The following is an 18,489-nucleotide window of genomic DNA, read 5'->3' on the forward strand; positions in this document are numbered from 1 at the left end:
GTATTTGATTTAGAGACAGGGTCTCACGGAGTTGCTTAGGGCTTCCCTAAGTTGCTGAGGCTGGTTTTGAATCCATGATCCTCCTGCCTCAGCCTCCCAAGCCTCCCTACTGGGATTACAGGCATGCACTACTGTGCCCTGCTCCAATTTTACTTTTAATTATTTATTTTTCCAACCCTTTATTCAAGTTGAATGAGGTATGATATGAGTTGTACAGACTTTGTAAAACCTTCCTCTGTGAAACTGTTTTGTACATAGTGGATATGCAGCAAATATTACCACAGTCATAAATGGTCAAATAGTGGAGAATAGTTATTTGTATGGAATTGGCATATGTTCTATGTTGATCTAGTTTGAATTCCATAAAACCTGAATAAAGTACATTGGCACTAATGCAAAAGTAATAATCTATTCATATGATAGCATTGTTATAAAATTCTTATTACTGTACTGAAAAAGACTTGTGAACATTAATTTTCACAGTGCCGATCTATAACAAAACTGACATTTCAAGGTCAAAAATGCTAATTGAGTCTTGGGAAATGCAAGATGCTTTACTGGAATGAAGCTAGAATAATTAACATTGCAGATAAAATACCTTATGTTTGATTAATAAAATCAGAAATCAGTTTAAGGCAAAGGTTAGTGGAAAACACAAAAGCTTTTCTTTTCTCTTTAATATTACTGTTAAGCCACTTTTGATGCCAATAGATTTGCCAAAACTAGTTTCTATATATTATTCTGTTTAGGGGTTTTGTTTAATTTCTCTTTCAGTTGTCAGACAAAGTTTTTATAACTTCATCATGAATATGAATCTGTTGGGAATCTTGCTAATAATATAGACTCAGATTTAGTAGTTCTGGGTTAGGCCACTGCTTCTGCATTTTTAGTTGCTCCCTGATGAATCCTGTGCTTTTGGTCTGTACACCACACATTGAATAAAGTGGGTTGAGAGAAATTATTCCTAATTCTGCTGAGTATTATAATAACTAGGGAATCTTTAAACAGACACTAATTTTACTGGCTCACACAGCCACACATTCTGATTTAACTGGTGTGGGATGTTGCTTGAGCATTAGCATTTTAAAAAACTCCCAGATGTTTCTAGTGTACAGAAAACTTAGGAAACTAAATGTTTAGGGGATACTTAAAACTAATATATTACAAACTGTTAATATTTTATTTTGTGCACTTTCCTAGCATGTGGGAAGTTCCAGATTTAATATCCATCGCTGAAACAAGGATAAGAAAAAAATATTTTATTTTGCTGATTTTCATTAGTTATATATGAATGAATAAAATATATACTTATTAGTTAAATCTGCAGTTAATCTGTGAATCAGTATTTGTGTAAAAGTATAGAATGTGAGGTTATTGATAAAATGTCACCAAAATCCATATATAATAGATAAAAATAAATATGTACTATATTGTGATTTTCTTTTAGTGAATATATAGGGGACATAAATGCCAGCAAAACAGAGGTTTAGTAAGACTCCCATAAGTTTGCATATACATACATACACTTACATATTTATTAACATATATATATATATACATGTATCAAGTAACGTGTTAAGTGCTTTACATATAAATTAATACAATCTTATGATATAGGTACTATTATTATCCCCATTTTTGAGATTGAAACAGGGACACAGAGAAGTTATTTACTTTTCCTGGGTGACATAATTAGCTAGAAGCAAAACTAAGATTTTTTAACCCAGGAGTCTCTCAGAGTAAATAGTCTCTATATTATGCTATTTTTTAATAATTCATTTTGAGACTCTGTCTAGTAAGTTTGATACTTTCTCACTTTAACAGAGCATCTCTCTGAAATTAGTGCCTAAAAATGATGATACACATTTATGTTGCAATAAGAAAAGAGCTGATTCTATTTTGCATGACTTTGTGCCTGATCTGGTGGTAATCAGTTGAGCTTCTGGCAAAGGTGTTTGACTAAAACTATGAGGGTACTAGAATGAATCTATAGGTCATGGAAATGGCATTGTTAGACATCTTTGAGACAGCATTCACTTTTTAATGGAAATAAATCATTAATGTTTCCAACAGTGAGATAAACCACAGTTTATAGTATTTTTATTTAAAGTAGCAAAATCCTCTAATATTATAGAACTGATTTAAAATGGCAGCAAATGGTTTGATGTGTAGCTCAGTGGTAGATTGCTTACCTAGAATTTACCAGGCCCTGAGTTTAATCCCCCACACATAAATTTAGCAACAAAAGACAAAATTAACTTCAAATATGAAGGTACTCAAAAGAAAAATCTTTGTTTGGTCTTTTTAATGATTAGTCTTCTTTTGTATTTATCCATCTATCAATAATCATTTATTTTTTGAGGAATGCAAAATAAATCACTTTTAAACATAAATACTGACCGAAAGAATCCTGGGAGACCTGTTCTGGTGAACCATGAAAAATATTTTTAATTTCTGTCTTTCAAAACATAAAATGAAAGCAACCACTGAAGATCATAGAAATTTGCCATATCTTCAACTTCTATAGCACCTGTCTTCAGGAGAACTCATTCTTCCTACACTATTTATTCAAGGCTCTGAAATATCAGTTATTAATTGACAATTATAGAGGTGGGCATTCTTTGCTTTTCTATGAATTCACTGTCAGGAAGTGACAGCCTCCCCTGTCCTTCATTCTCTTCTATGATTGCTTACTTCAAACTTGAATGTAATGTTTATTCCAAAAGCAAGTGGCCGGTATAATCTATAGGTTGCTGGAAAAACCACTCTGGGATATTATAAAAAGACAGTCCCCTCCTCTTATGAAATTTTATGAATTCTCCTTAATTTATGACACAAAAATCCTGTATCTCTGAGAGGCTTCTAATTGCATGTCTACAGACTGAAAATATGAAATTATGTTTTGAGCAACTAATAAAAAATAAATAAATAAATACATAAATAATTTTTCAAAAAAAAAGTTTTTGGATATATTTCAAATAGAACATGCATTTGTTTATTTGAACATTTCAATAGGGATAGATTCCACTGCATTGCATTAAATGCCTGAACACATGTGGGAACTACCAAAGTTTAAGAACCACCACTTAGAGGAATAACTGAATTGCAATGCAATTTTACAAAGTACTTAAATGGTAAGAAAGTAAAATGGACACTGCTGGTAGATACATTTCTTTTCCCTGCTATTTTATGCTTTAATTGTAAATCTAGATATTTTCATGAAGTAGGGAAAGTTAATATCTTCCAATGAAAAAACTTGCATGGATACCTATAACCTTAGGGCAATTGTCTGGTTGATTACTCTAGTGTGATCATAGCCAGAGGACCTCATAAAGGAAATTTCACTATCAAATCTTTCATTCCTTGTCATTTTTTAGGTTTGTAATTCTTCTAAAATTATTATTTGTTTTATTTCAAACAAACACAATCTTATTTTGTGAGAAAAGTTTTATGTTAATGCTATTTCTTCAAAATTTGTTAGCTCATAATTGTTACTGTATTTAAAAGAAATCAGCAATGCTTGTAATATTTTGGACCAGGATGAACTCCCAACAGACTTTAATATTACACAGCAGGAATTTTCTCTGAGACAGTGCAGATGTGACCACTCATTTTCAAGATCTTATCACAAGTGCAAGTGGACAGAATTATGGGTAAATTGTGAGATGAGTAAATCGCTATTATGATTAAGTTAGCTGTGCTTTCTGTTCTCTTCGTTCTATCAAGCACGAACACAAGAAAGGCCAATTGAGGATATATCAAAACATCTTGGCAAAGGCAAACAGGTTATCATCTAAAAAAGAACAGCAAATTAAAAGTAAAATGTAAGCTTTTTAATGCAGGATTTAAATAGTGTGACAAGTAACATTTATATCCTATACTAACATTGTGAAATCAGTGCTTCAACTATATAAAATTTTTAGATGTATTCCAATAATAAATTTTTAAGTATGTTTAACTTATGAATTTAAACATACTTAAATATGTTTTAAGTAAGGGGGAATATACCTATCTCCAATTTCTACTTATTCTTAATTCTATCTACATAAAATTCAGAGTCCTATTTTCAGAAAATGTTTGGAATATATTATTTAAACAAGACAGATGTGTTTGACTTTCAGAACTTCTGATTGGAAATCATTTAGAATATCTGATAAGGTTAAACAACATCAATGTTGCACTTCACTAAACTTAAAATTTGATTAACTTTAAAAAATTGTACATATATAATGTATTTTACTTGATGAGTTTGAAGATAAATATATATCTATAAAACCAACACCACAATCAATGCCATAAGCATAGCCATCAACTCCTAAACTTTTCACCTGATCTCTTTATCATTATGATCATTATTCTATGTGGTAAGAACATTTCCAAAAGAGCTAGCTTCTTGGCAAAATTTTAAGTATACAATACAATATTATTTATTTTTTATCAGTGCATTATAATTATTCATATTAGTGGGATTAATTTTGTCATGTATACACACACATTTCCCAGTATTGTTAACTTTAAGTACTATGCTATAAAGTATATCTTCAGAACTTTTTCTAACTAAAACTTTTTGCCCTTTAACTACACCTCCCATGTTTATCTCCCCCACAAACCAAACTCTCAGATTCTAGCATCCACAGTTCTTTTCTTTGCTTATGAGTCTTCCTATGTTTGAGTTGCTCATATTAATGCTATTATGTGGTATTTGTCCTTCTGTCTTTTCTGTCTTTCCAACTTATTTCACTTAGCATACTCCAGACTCATTCAGATCCACTCATTATAGCAAATGGCAGCATTTTGTTTTAAGGCTGAATAATATTCCATTGTATTTACAGACCACATTTTCTTTATCTGTTCATCTGACGATGGACATCTAGGTTCCTTCAATATCTTGGTTATTGTGAATAATGCTGCAATGAACATAGACTGCAGATGTCTCTGCAAGATCTTCATTTGAATTCCTTTGGATATATAGCCATAGTTAGAATTGCTGGATCATAGTTTTATTTCAAATTTTTAATAGTATGGGAGAATTTATACTATTTTCCATAGTATAAGTTCTATAATAATAACCACACTGGTTTATATTTCAAATGATAGTGTACAAAATATTTCTTTTCTCGACAGTCTCACCAACATTTGTTATCTTCTGGGTTTTTATTTGTCAGTTTTTTTGTTTGTTTTTGTTTTTGTTTAGAATAGCTGTCTTAACTGCACGAGGTGATATTTTATTGTGGTTTTGATTTGCATTTTCCTAGTTATTAGTGATATTGAACATCATTTCATATTCTTGTTTGTCACTTGTGTATCTTCTTGGCAAATTGTGCATTTAGGTCTTTTGTTCATTTTTTAATTAAACTTGTTTTGAGGGGAAGAAAGTTGTAATATTGCCATATATACTTTGAATAATAATTCCTTATCTAAAGTATGGTGTCTCAGTAAACATTTGTTGTTATAACAAAATACAATAGACTGGGTGGATTATAATCAACAGAGATGTGTCTTTCACAGTTCTGGCAGGAAACTTGGCATTAGAATGCCAATATAGGCAATTCTGATGAGGATACTCTTCTGGGTCATATCTTCACCATTAAGGAAAGAGTTGGTAAGATAACTCTTTGTGGACCCTTTCTAAACAAACTAATCAAATTCATGAGAACATCATCCATATGACCTATTACTTCCAAACGGCCTGTTTTCAATACTATTACTTTGAAGTACAGCATTTTAACAAATTAATTTTGAGGACACATAAACATTTACATATGGCTTGAAAATATTTTCTTGTATTTCATAGGTTAGTTTTTCATTTCCTTGATTCTTTTCTTTGCTGTTTAGAGTTTTTGTTTTTTGGTGATACTGAAGATTGAATCCAGGGCCTCCTGTGTGCTAAGCAAGCACTGTTCCAATAAGCCACATTTCCAGCCTATATGTTTTAGTTCTATATAATCTTACTTGTCTGTTTTTATTCTTGTTACCTGTGCTTTTGGTCTTACATTCCAGAAATCATCTCCAAAGTCAATGCTAAGGTTTTTCCCTGTTTTCTTCTAGAAATTTGATGGTTTCCTGTCTTAAGTAGACTTAAGTCTGATCCATTTTGAGCTGAATTTTTTTGTATGGTTTAAGATTAGGATATAATTTAATTCTTTGCACTTGGATATCCTGTTTTTCTGACAGTATTTGTCAAAGGGATTCTCATTTCCCCTTGTCTAGTCTTTGCACCCCAGTTAAGGATCAGCTGACTATAAATGCACAAATTTATGTTTGGATTGTCTGTGTTGTTCCATTGGTTTGTATATCTTGTGCTTAACTGAAGTGCCATACTGTTTTGATAGTATACCTTTGTATATATTTAAAGTCAAGAAATGTGATGCTTCCAGCTTTATTCTTCCGACTCAAAATTTGCTTTAGTTATTGAGTATCCATTCTAATGGACTCTAGTGGCTCCATACTAGGAGAGTAAAAAGAAAAATAAATAAACTAAGGCCAAGTTAGCAGAAAAAAAGGTAATAGTAAACATTAAAGAAAAATTTAATGGTACAGAGAACAAAAAAACACTGGAAATATTACAAAGCTGAAAGTTGTTTTTTTTTTGAAATGATAAAATTAACAAACCTATAGCTTGACTAAGAAAAAGAGAAAAGACTGAAATAAATAAAGCCAGGAAAATAACTCATTGAAATGGATGCTTCAAAATTAAAAAAAAATCATAAATTACTATAATGAACAATTATATACCAAAAATTAAACAACCTAGAAGTAGGCCAATTCAAAATATTTTAAACATGCCAGATTGAAACAAGAAGAAACATAAATCTTGAAGAAATCAGGAACAAGTAAGGAAATAGAATTAATAACCAAAAAAAAAAAATCCCAACAGAGAAAACCCAGTGCAATATGGCTTCGTGGGTTTACTCTACCAAATATTTGAAAAATTAACAACAACCTTTCTTAAAATTTCAACAGTAGAAGAGGGAACACTTTCAAACTCATTTTAAAAGGCTAGCATTACCCTGATATTAAAAGAAAAGACACTAGTAGAAAAGAAAACCACAAACCAATACGTCTAATGAGTATACATGTAAAAATCCACAATAAGATACTAGCAAATTGGATTCAACAGCACATTTCAAGAATCATATCCAAGATGAAATAGAATTCATCACTGAGGTGCAAAGAAAGCTCACCATATCAAAATCAATGTGGCACCACACATCAAAAGAGCAAAGCAAAAAAAAAAAAAAAACAACATTTGATTTTCTCAACAAACACATAAAAATATTTGACAACAGTCAATATCATTTCAGGATATAAACTCTGAAAATTTAAGCCTAGAAGGAACTTACTTCAATGCCCTTAAATACACATATTTAAAGTCCACAGCTAAAGTCACTCTCAGTGGGGGAAAACAGGTTTTTCTCTAAGGTCAATAACAATCTTGACATGTCTATCCAATAGTGTATCTGAAGTCCTAGACAGAGCAATTAGGCAAGAGGAAAAAAAATGTTAGCCAAATTGGAAAAGAAGAAATAAAACAACCTATTTACAGACAATAACATCTTATACGTAGAAAACTAAAGTCTCCACAAAAAAATTGATACAATTAAAAAAATAAATTCAATAAAGTTGCAGGATACAAAATCAACATGCAGAAATTAGTTGCATTCCTATATAATAAAAACAAACTGAAAAGATAATTAAGAAAACAATACCATCAAAAATAACAAAGTCTTTTCTTAAACAAGAATAGACTTTAGCAGAGTATGAAAGACTTGCCTACTGATGAAAGAAATTAAAGATGCACATAAACAGAAAGACATCCAAGTTCACAGATTGGAAGAACTAATATTGTTAAAATGTGTATACTTCCAAAAAAAGTCTTCCTATTCAATATAATTTCTATCAAAATACCAACAATTTTCATGCAAAAAAAAAAAGGATTTTTACAGAAATAGAAAACACAATCCTAACACTGTATGTTTAAACCAATTAAACCAATCCATGGTTTTACAGTCAGATTATAATGGGTTTCCTTTTATGTTTCTGAATTTGCCTCTAAGATCAAAAGTTGGTCCCTAATTGTGCTTTAAGTATCAACTACCAAAAGCAATTAATGAGTTCTTCGCTATTTACAAGAGCTAAATGTATTTAAGTAATACTTTGTGGGAGCACAGAAAATAGCCAAGGATTTCTAAATCAGCCCCCAATTCATATTCTTACTAGCAATCTAAACAATCAGATAAACTTTGTTTCTGTCTCTCAGGGAAGACATTCAGCCATTACTCATAAATGTTTTTTATAAGTGCATGGTGCTTTATTCCAGAAACACTTGTCTGGATTGCCAAGGCCTGGGTGCTATTCATTGAAGAGGTATGCGGGGGTGGTGGTTAGACATTGTCAACATGCACACTGTTGATTCATTCAGGCATTAAAGGAAAAAAAGTTTTTTAAAGAAGTTAATTTCAAGGTGATATAAAAAAGATATATTGATTCATTCTTATTTTAATTTAATTGCATTGATTATATAAGGAAATGTGGATGATTTCTGAAAAATATATGAACAAAGTTTGACTCATCTACATAAATATGTGAGGAATTTCTGGATATGAGTGAAAAATGACTAATTTTGTGAATATTACTATGTCATATAATTAGCTGGTTCTTTGAAACTTCTAAGTTGTGTAACCTGGGAAAAGTCACCCAAACTTCACTTGCCATCTTCACTTAGAAAATGCAGGATGATATCAGCACTTTCATTATAGTGCTGTGGACATAAAATAAGTTCATAGATATCAAGTGCTTGAGCCCTGTGCACTCAGTATATATAATATTGAAAATATCCATTATATCATAAAATTTGCATTATTACCAGAGTTATTGTAACACAACTGGAATGGTTGTGATTAATTTCATAGATGCTATAATGGGGAACAAGGAAAATTAAGTATAATAATTTGAGTGAAGGGACAGCTGTTTTTTCTCTTTGTTATTTGCTGCTGTTAGTACTTCCACCCACACCAATCCTTCTCATAATTTGATATAAATACTGCAATTTAAAGTTGATGAAGCATACATGATAATATTATCTAATCATTAACACAATTTGTATGGAGATATTAATCCAGAAATGAAGAATATAAAGTTCTAACTTATTAAGTGACTGTTCCTTACTAAAATATCTAGTGAATAGTAAACTGTAATCAATGCCAGAGAGTCCTTCTATGAGGCTAGTGTTACCCTGATGCCAAAACCAAACAAAGGTATTATAAGAAAGGCAAACTACTGACCAACATCTCTTATGAATATAGATGCAAAACAAGTGAAAAAAGTTACTAGTAAACTGAATCTATCAGTATACTAAAAAGATTATACAGCAAGGACAAATGGAATTTATCTCAGGAAGACAAGACTGGTTAAAGTTAAAAAAAAAAAAAAAACAACTAACGTAGTATACCAAAATAAAGGGAGAAAAAAGCACCCAAGATTATTCCATGGAGAAAAATATTGACAAAGTTTAATACCTTTTTACAATAAAAACATTCCACAAACCAGGAATAGAAGGAAACTTTCTTGATATGACAAAAGACATTTACAAAAATCCCATAGCTAACATCATACTTTGTGGTGAAAGCTTTCCCCTAAGATCAGGACAAGATAAGCAGGCCCACAAATAGCACTCAACACTACACAGGAGTTCAAGCCAATTAGGCATGATAAAGTAGTTTAAAAGGTATCCAGATGAGAAAGGAAGAAGTAAAATTATCTCTGGCAGATGCCATATTATATTTAAAAAACTAAAGATCACTCTCTCACACACACACATACACACACACAAAACTATTGGAGTTGATAAATGAGTTCTGCACAGTTACACGATGTAAGATCAATACACAAAGACACTTGCATTTCTATATACTAGCAATGAACAATCTGAAAATAAAAATAGCAAAATAACACCATTTAAATAGTATGACAGACTAAAATGATTAATAATTCATTTAATCAAAATTTACACCTGTAGACTCTGAAAAATATATTGTTGAAATTCCCTGAATAAATCAAAAGCTTTCTTATGTTTGTGGATTAGAAGATTTATTGTTGTTAAGATAGAAATATGCTGCACATTGATCTACAAATTCAAAGCAATCCTTACAAAGTCTAGAGCTGCCTTTTTTTGCAGATATGGACAAGCTGATCCTAGAATTCATATGGAATTGAAAGAAATTCTGAATAGCTAAAAAATCTTAAAAAGGAAAACTGAATTTGCAAACATTTGTACTGATCATAAAACATGCAACAAAGACACAATAATTAAAACATTGTGGTACTGACATAAAGACAGACAAGGGTCCACAGAATAGAATTTAAAGGACAGAAATAAACCCATACATCTTCAGTTAATTCATTTTCAACAAGGGTGCCAAGATCATTAATGAGAAATTCAGAGTTCTTTCCATAAATGGTGTTTGAACATCTTGACAAGAAAGTCAATGAATTTGAAACCCTTTCTCACACCATATGCAAATATTAACCCAAAATAAGTCAAATACCTAAAGAGTTGAAGCTATAAACTTTAGGAAAGAAACAGACATACATCTTTGTGATGTTATATTAAGTGGGAATTTATTAAAAATTACCCCAAAACAAAAAGCAATAGGTAACACGTGGAGATATGGACCTCATAAAAATGAAAAACTGATTTATCCCAGAGGATGTTATAAAGGGTATGGAAAGATAACCCACAGAATGGTAGACAATATTTGCAAATTATTTATTTAATAAGGAGGGCCAAGTGTTCAGATTATAGAAGAACTCTTAGAACTCAACAATAAAAAGGAAGATGAATAATCTGATTTTTTAAAACAGGCAAGGAATTTGGATAGTTATTTCTCCAACATGGATACACAAATGATAAATAAGCCTATGAAAAGATACAGTATCTATAGTCAGTAGGGAAGTGAAAATTAAAATCTCAACAAAACACTCCTTTACACTCACTAGGATAATTATAATAAAAGAGGAAAGTAACAAGTTTTGAAAAGAATGTAGAGAAATTCATATCTTCATACATTGCTTGTAAAAGCATATAACTAAACTACCACAAAGAGTAGTTCATTGAACATAGTTAAACATAGTTATTCCCTGACATAGTAAATCCAATCCTAGATATATACCCAAGCAAATTGAAAACATAAGTTTGCACAAAACTTGAATATGAATATCCATGTCAATATTATGTATACTAGACAAAAGTGGAAATATCTAAAAAGTTTGTTGAGCTATGAAAAAAGTGTGCTATACCAATGTGATGGAATATTATTCAGCCACAAAACTGAAATACTGATACATACTAAAACACGGATGAATCCTGAAAATGCTGTGCTAAGAGAAAGACACCTGGCACAAAACCCAACATGGGCTATATTCCTATTTATAAAAATTCCTCAGAATAGTTAAGTCCATAGAAGCAGAATGAGAGGAGAAGGGAAAGAGCAGTTATGGGGTTTCTGGAACTAGATAGCTCCGACAGTGGCACAATGTTGTGAATACATACAAACTGTTAAATTGTACCCTTCAAAATGTACAAAAGTATACCTTATGTGAATGTTACCTAAATTAGAAAATAAAAAATAAAACAAACATAATCAACAACAGAGGTTCCCAGACAGCATGTGGTCCACAATGCATCCAAATGCAATTCAATTATTTCATTTGTATCTGAGTAACAACGTGTCACCTTGATTTTAATATTAGAATTCAATACATGATTCGTCTTCACTATAACTATTTGGAATACCCAGCATTTATACTTGTTAAAATAGAATTAAGGTGAATTTCATGGACACAATAAAATGGATTATTTTTAATATGAAAAATTGGAGCGTGTGCCTTAATGTTTACACGCTGAACCTGCTGCTTGCCTAACAAGGCCAAATATTATTATTTTTAAGCAAGAGAAGGTCAGAAACATGACAAGAAAAAAACAATATATATTGAAAGAACATAGAAGTATTTCAAGGTGCAAGTCTCTGGCAGAGTCTCCTGGGTCCCAGGGATGGTACTTGGAAACGCAGGGCTCCTGCTCACAGTCCCACCATCACAGGAGCCCCACCTTCAGATTACAGAGGTCCAGGGGGGCTGATTTAAGGGTGCTTCAAATGACTCCCCTGAAGGGAGTATGCACTCCAGGAATACTTTAAAACACACTCTGTTTCTACTTGCTATTATAATTTTTAAATAATAATAATGTCATTAAAATGTTTTAAAATAAACATTTGTCACAGTAAATAGGAAGAACAAACTTTAAATTACTGCAAGAGAAAAGGAATTAATAGAGTAGCATTTAGAAGAGAAAGATGGATAAGTCCTTTCAAGGGAGAAAATTCAACAACAGGCAGCAATACAGCAATTTCCTTGGCGTTATGTAAACCAAGGTTACACATTTGTAACGTTTTACGAAATATTTCCCTTTTGAAAAAGGGATTCCTCCCTTCAGTTTCAAGCCTGGTCAAAAAGAAGTGACTGAACAATAGCTTCTTGGAAAGTGCTGTTCTGAATTTGAGGATATAAAGATGAATGAGACAACATTTAAGACCTTCAGTATATAATGCTCTGAAAAATAAACATTCATATCCAAGTGAACATAGAAGAAGATTGATTTGCTTTAGGAGAGACATCATCTTAAAGATTGTAACAATTTCCCCTACAATTCCATACTCCAATACTAAAGTGTAGGGGTATTTAAAAATATAAAAACATATAACTTTATAAATGTGTTTGGTAAGAATAAAAATCTTTTATTGTTGTTGTTGTTGTTATCATTATTATTATACTGGAAATAGTACTTATACTGAAAACCTTTTGGTTCTTTACTGTGGAAACTGAACAGGGTAATGGCAAAAAGCTGATTTCTGAAATTGGACCTTAACAAGTTTTCTCAAAAACTCTGCAACTTTCTAGTTGTGTGACTTTAAGCAAGTAACTTAATTTCTCTGTGTCTCAAAGTCTTCATCTGCAAACTTGGAATAAAAATTCATAAGATCTACCTCCTGGAGTTATGAAGGTCAATTGAGTTAATAGATATATTGTCCTTGGCACTGAACTTGGCCTGCATAGTGACTTGATGAACATTCACTCTTCTTGTTATTACAAACAACTCACTTCCTCCCATTTGGCACCCACAGCCTCCTCCCATCCCTTCCATAATCTGGTTACCACTACCCATTCTCAGTTTAACAATATGTCCTTCAGGTAGCCTTCTCCATCCCACAATGGAGGAATAGATGTCTCTTCCATTTGCATTTTCAGACTTTTTAGGGTGTACTTCTAAAGATATTAGTTTTGCTGAATGAAGTTATTTTCCTGTTCCTCTATGCTTTTCATACAATAAAGATTGAAAAACAGGAACAGTGTCTGTATGCTCAACATAGAAAGATAGTGGGATATTCATCAATCATGAGGGGAAATCATCAGGCCTGATAATGCAGAATCAGGATGTAGGAAAGAGAAGAGGGAAAATTGCTTGAGATGAGACACAATTAAAAGAGTGTGGGGGAAGAATGACAGACAGAAATGTTTTGTAGCAATTTGCAACAAGTGGCTTTGATGGTTTAAGGCCTCATCTTTTAAGGCATGCCTTAGTATGATTCTCAGTAACATACCAATAGTAACCCTTGGAATCAGGAGTTTGCTTCTCCCTCTACATTGCTTTCTAGACCTGCTGTAATTTAGGACTTTTCCAGAATGATTTAGCTCAAGGTCATCCTGTAAGAAAACATGGTGTTTGAAGCCTAGAGATGTCAGATAACTTCCTGTGAGAGGAATACAGTTATTTGGGAACACACACTGCCAGTACAGTCATTACCAAGAGTTCTCAGGCTTGGTTTTGTTTTCATTACAACAGGGAACAAGGAAGGAAAGTGACTTCTTTGAATTTCCAGGAAGTCAACCTTTGGACACATCTCTGCTCCTTTCCTCAGAGTATAGCCTCACAGAAGTAGAGAGTAGAGGAGTGATTTCCAGAGGCTGGGGAGGGCAGAGGGCAGGAGAGGACAAGGAGAGATTGATTAAAAAGTTCCTGTGAGATAAGAGATAGGAGGAATGATTTCCAGGCTTCAAAGCACAGCACAGTGGCCATAGCTCACCAGAATCATTGTACATTTCAAAATAGCTAGAAAATGGGCGGGGTGGGGGCTGTGGCTCAGAGGTAGGGAGCTTGCCCAGCACATGTGAGGCACTGGGTTCTATCCTCGGCACCACATAAAATTAATTAATTAATTAATTAGGCATTAAAAAAAACCCTAGCTTAAAAAAATAGCTAGAAAAGAGGATTTCGAATTCTCTTGCCACAAAGATATGATGAATATTTGAAATGATGAATCTGCTCCTAATCCTGATGTGATCGTTAGAGATTATATACATTTATCAAAACCTCACAGTATAATTCATGAATAGGAAAAATTTCCATGTGTCAATTAAAAATTAAAACTGCAGTCATAAAAATTACAAAGAGAAAACAGAAACAAGCTTCAAGTACCCTATTACCATGAGGTCAGTCTTCCTTAAGGAAGTATTAATAAGACTCCTGTCTTCTGGAGGATGTCTGTCCAGATCCTTAGACTTGTGACTAAGGCCCAACTCCACCCTGTCCCCATAATCACAGCCATTCTTGTGACAGTAGGATCATTCTACTGGTTTCTCAGTGGTTATCTCACCTCCGTCTTGATATAATGCACTCTCCATGCTTCTGCTAGAGATTGTTCTAAAACTTGACCTTGCTTCACTGCACTTTGCTTTTTTTTGCTCCATGTTTTCTCCTGCTGCCAAGTCTTCACAAAGTGCAGTTGCCTCTGATTGAATGCTTCCTCTCCTTAACCACTCAGGAACCTCCTTCTTCTCCCTGAGGAGTCAGCCTGAGCAACTCTCCCTGTCCATTCTCAATTTCTCCACACTGAATAAGAACTCATTCATGATTTCATGATACTTTGTGCATCTCTCAATCCTAAAGATTCGGATTTATTGGAAAATCATAACATTTCTAATTTACCAGAGGACTAAATTATCATTGAAGCTACACTTATTGATCTTTGTGTCCCCAGTTCCTACCTAAACTCCTGGGTATATAGTAGACACTCAGAAATATTTATTGAAATTGATCTAGAAAGTTATAAGAGATCCACAAAAAAGAATGATCTTTCACTAGGAATAAGAAAATAAAGTCTGGCATGGTATATGCTATCTGAGATCTCTGAACAACCTAACTACAACCCCTAAGAAAAGAAATTTGGATTTTGGTTGTTTATTCATTCTTTCTTTCTTTCTTCCTCCCCCCCCTTTTTATTTTGTTTTTCACTTCACACATGCACACTCATTTTTAATATATTCAGGTTAGTAGGAGAAATAAAAGTTAGAGGATTATTTTCCCCAGTACTCGAAATTGAACTTTATCACTGACTGATTTTTATTTTTATTTTTTTTTAATTTTGTGACAGGGTCTTCTTAAATTGCTCAAGCTGGCCTTGAACTGTGATCCTCCTGCCTCAGACTCCCAAGTAGCTGGGATTACTGGCATGCATCATTGTGCCTGACAGTTACAGGAAACAAGCTATGTAGTTCAACCAAATCATTCAGAATATTTAAGCTATTTTTTAAAAAAAGTATTAACATAGAAACTTATCATGTATAGCAATAATGTTCATAAAACATGAATGTTAAAGCATTACTTATTAAAGATTTCAGATTACTTTCTATGTACAGGGAACTGTTTTAAAAATATCTATTCATTTATTTGTCATAACAACTTTAAGAGGAGATCATGGAGCAAATTTAAATCTCTCTTTAGTGTTTTGGGATAGTGGGTTGACTTCTTTTCCTTATATAATGCATAAAGATTTTGAATTAATAATACCTAATAACAACAAATTATTTTAAAATATTTTGAAAGATTAAAGTATTTAAGAAAGAACCTATTAGTGAAGAGTATTGCAGTATTTATCATCTCTATTGTGCTTGCAAAAAGAAAGAGACTAATTGAATATTTGGGGGGAATTTTGTCTGACATTGGAATATCGACATTAAGTAGAGCACCTGATTTATCATGGATAGATACTGTAATATTTTGTAGGCTCAAGATAAATCCAGGTTTGTCACAACATAAAGCAGATATCAGAATAAAATCTTGAAAATATTCTTATTTCTCCTCATTTGTAACTTTAATAAACAGTGATGATTAATTGCAGTAGGAGATTTCAAAAGAGAAGATTAAACTCTAGATAAGTTGAAATGTCAAAAGTGAAAGCTAATGCCACTGACTACTCAGAAAATAGCAGACTGGGTTCACATGTGGATCATTAATGACAAAAAAATCTGCAGACATTAATGAATACAGATCTAAACTAAGCTGCAACAAGCTTTCCTATTTTTAAAGAAATCATCAGTGTAAAAGAAAAATACAAGTATTCAAAAGTCAGGAGAAGACATAATACCACAGCAGAAAGCTATCAGGATTTTATCAATGAACAACATGTCTGGAGGAATGGCTAAGATCTCTGATAATGACATTAGCATCTAAGAATATCTGTTCAAATCTCAGATTAACAAAACCAAATTAATATATGCATATGTCAATTGAGTTTCCTGCTTATATGTCACCTCTCCATAGAGGCCTTTTGACGACTCATTTCTAATGTAACCTTTGGGATTCTCCATTTTCCATTACTTCATCCTGTTTGGTTTTTATCATAGCATTTATTCCATCCTAGTATTTTCTTTATATATATTTATTGGTTGATTTGTTTCTTCACTAGCTTCACAGTACAATAAAATACATGCAAATAGCAAACTATTTGATTTATATCACTGAGTGGGATAAAATCATTTGGTGAAAAATAAATGTTCATTTATGCCTTTCTCTTTAAAAATAAATTTCAACAGTACACATTGAAAAAAAAAAGTATTTCATGTGAAATATAATATATGTACATTATTTAATCACTGGGTCAGAATTTGCTGCTAGTCAATCACTTGATCTTTAGTAAATCACTTGTTTTTTTCAGAAACAGTTTCCTCATTTGTCAAGCACTCATAATCATAGTCCAACCTCTCAAGAATTTTAAAATAATTTTAAAATAATTCATAGGAAAGAATTTTTAACTATAAAATACAAAACAATTATGAAAAATTATGACAGATAGTAGAACCAAGGGCAGTTGAACAAAACCTCAGTGTAAACTGTTAGTGTCTCATGATAACTTTAAAAAATAGATACAATGTTGCATCCAAAGAAAAGAATAATTTTTGTACTGGTTGGACTCAAACCAGGTTATTGTATTTCCTCCCAGTTGCATATTTCAAGATATTGTCAATTGTGTACAAGTAGACCAAATACTTCTACAAGTGTGGAAATAGTGAAATTTGAAAAACAGTGAAGAAATTTGAGGGGGGGTATGACCATAAGGAACATGGAAAGGAAAGTGGAGGCTGTGATGCTTATTTTGAAAATGTGAATAATTTTAATTAGAAGATATGTATAGTACCAAGATGCAAATGAGGAGTTGGAGGGAAATTAAAAAGTCAAATAGAGGTTTGACTCTTTTAAGGTCTTACTTGGTGAATGTAAGGAACAACCTACTAACTATAGCAATTTTATAGTGGTGGAGGTAGAGAAATGGGTAATCACACCCAAGGTAAAAAGGGGACTTGTCAGCAATGTTACCAAGAGTTTCAACTAGCTGAAGTTGAGGCTAGGTGATTTCAAGGTTCTTCCCAATTCCCATATTGTAATTAAATGCCATATTCCTAACATAAGTATTAAGAATGAAAGGATCATGAACTAATGTGCTGAAAATAATCCAAGAATATTTATTCTTACAGATAAACCCAATTCATGAGAGAATGGCAGATGACATCAGCCCTAAATCAATAAGAAGACCAATGGGGTGTGGTACTCAGCCAGAGAGATCACTGCTGCTTGTATTGGTCATCCTACTGAGACTCTCTTTAATATCCTTTAGTATTGTTACAGTTGTTTGTTGACAACTGTAAATGGTCATATTTATGAAACTTGATATCCATCAAGGATTCAGCTGTTGTATTTTGTAGGAAACTTGCTGTTGCCAATACAGATTCCTGCTAAATATACCCTTCAATTAAAAAATGGTCTCTCTCATCCTCCAGTCTTGAGGATGAGGAGGAGGAGGGAGATGCCTTAAAGACTCAGCTAGTGCCAATTTGGCAAATGATAAGTGTTAAAATATGTTTTTATGAAATGTTAAAATATTTGCCTTAAATGACTTTTGAATTGTGGGGCTTGAGGACCACAGTGGCTCCTCCTCATTACTTTTATGTTTGCATTACAAAGACAAATCTATCAACACCTCCTGTATTAACCATGTGATGACCTTTTCCTCATGTCCCTATACCTACATCTCTATTTTGAGAAAAAAAATGCATGAAAGAGAGAGAGAGAGAGAGAGAGAGAGAGAGAGAGAGAGA

The sequence above is a fragment of the Marmota monax genome, unplaced genomic scaffold, assembly GCF_021218885.2.
Source record: "Marmota monax isolate L192 unplaced genomic scaffold, Marmota_monax_Labrador192_F-V1.1 WCK01_AAM20220418_F8-fsc00247, whole genome shotgun sequence".
In the NCBI taxonomy this organism is placed as follows: domain Eukaryota; kingdom Metazoa; phylum Chordata; class Mammalia; order Rodentia; family Sciuridae; genus Marmota; species Marmota monax.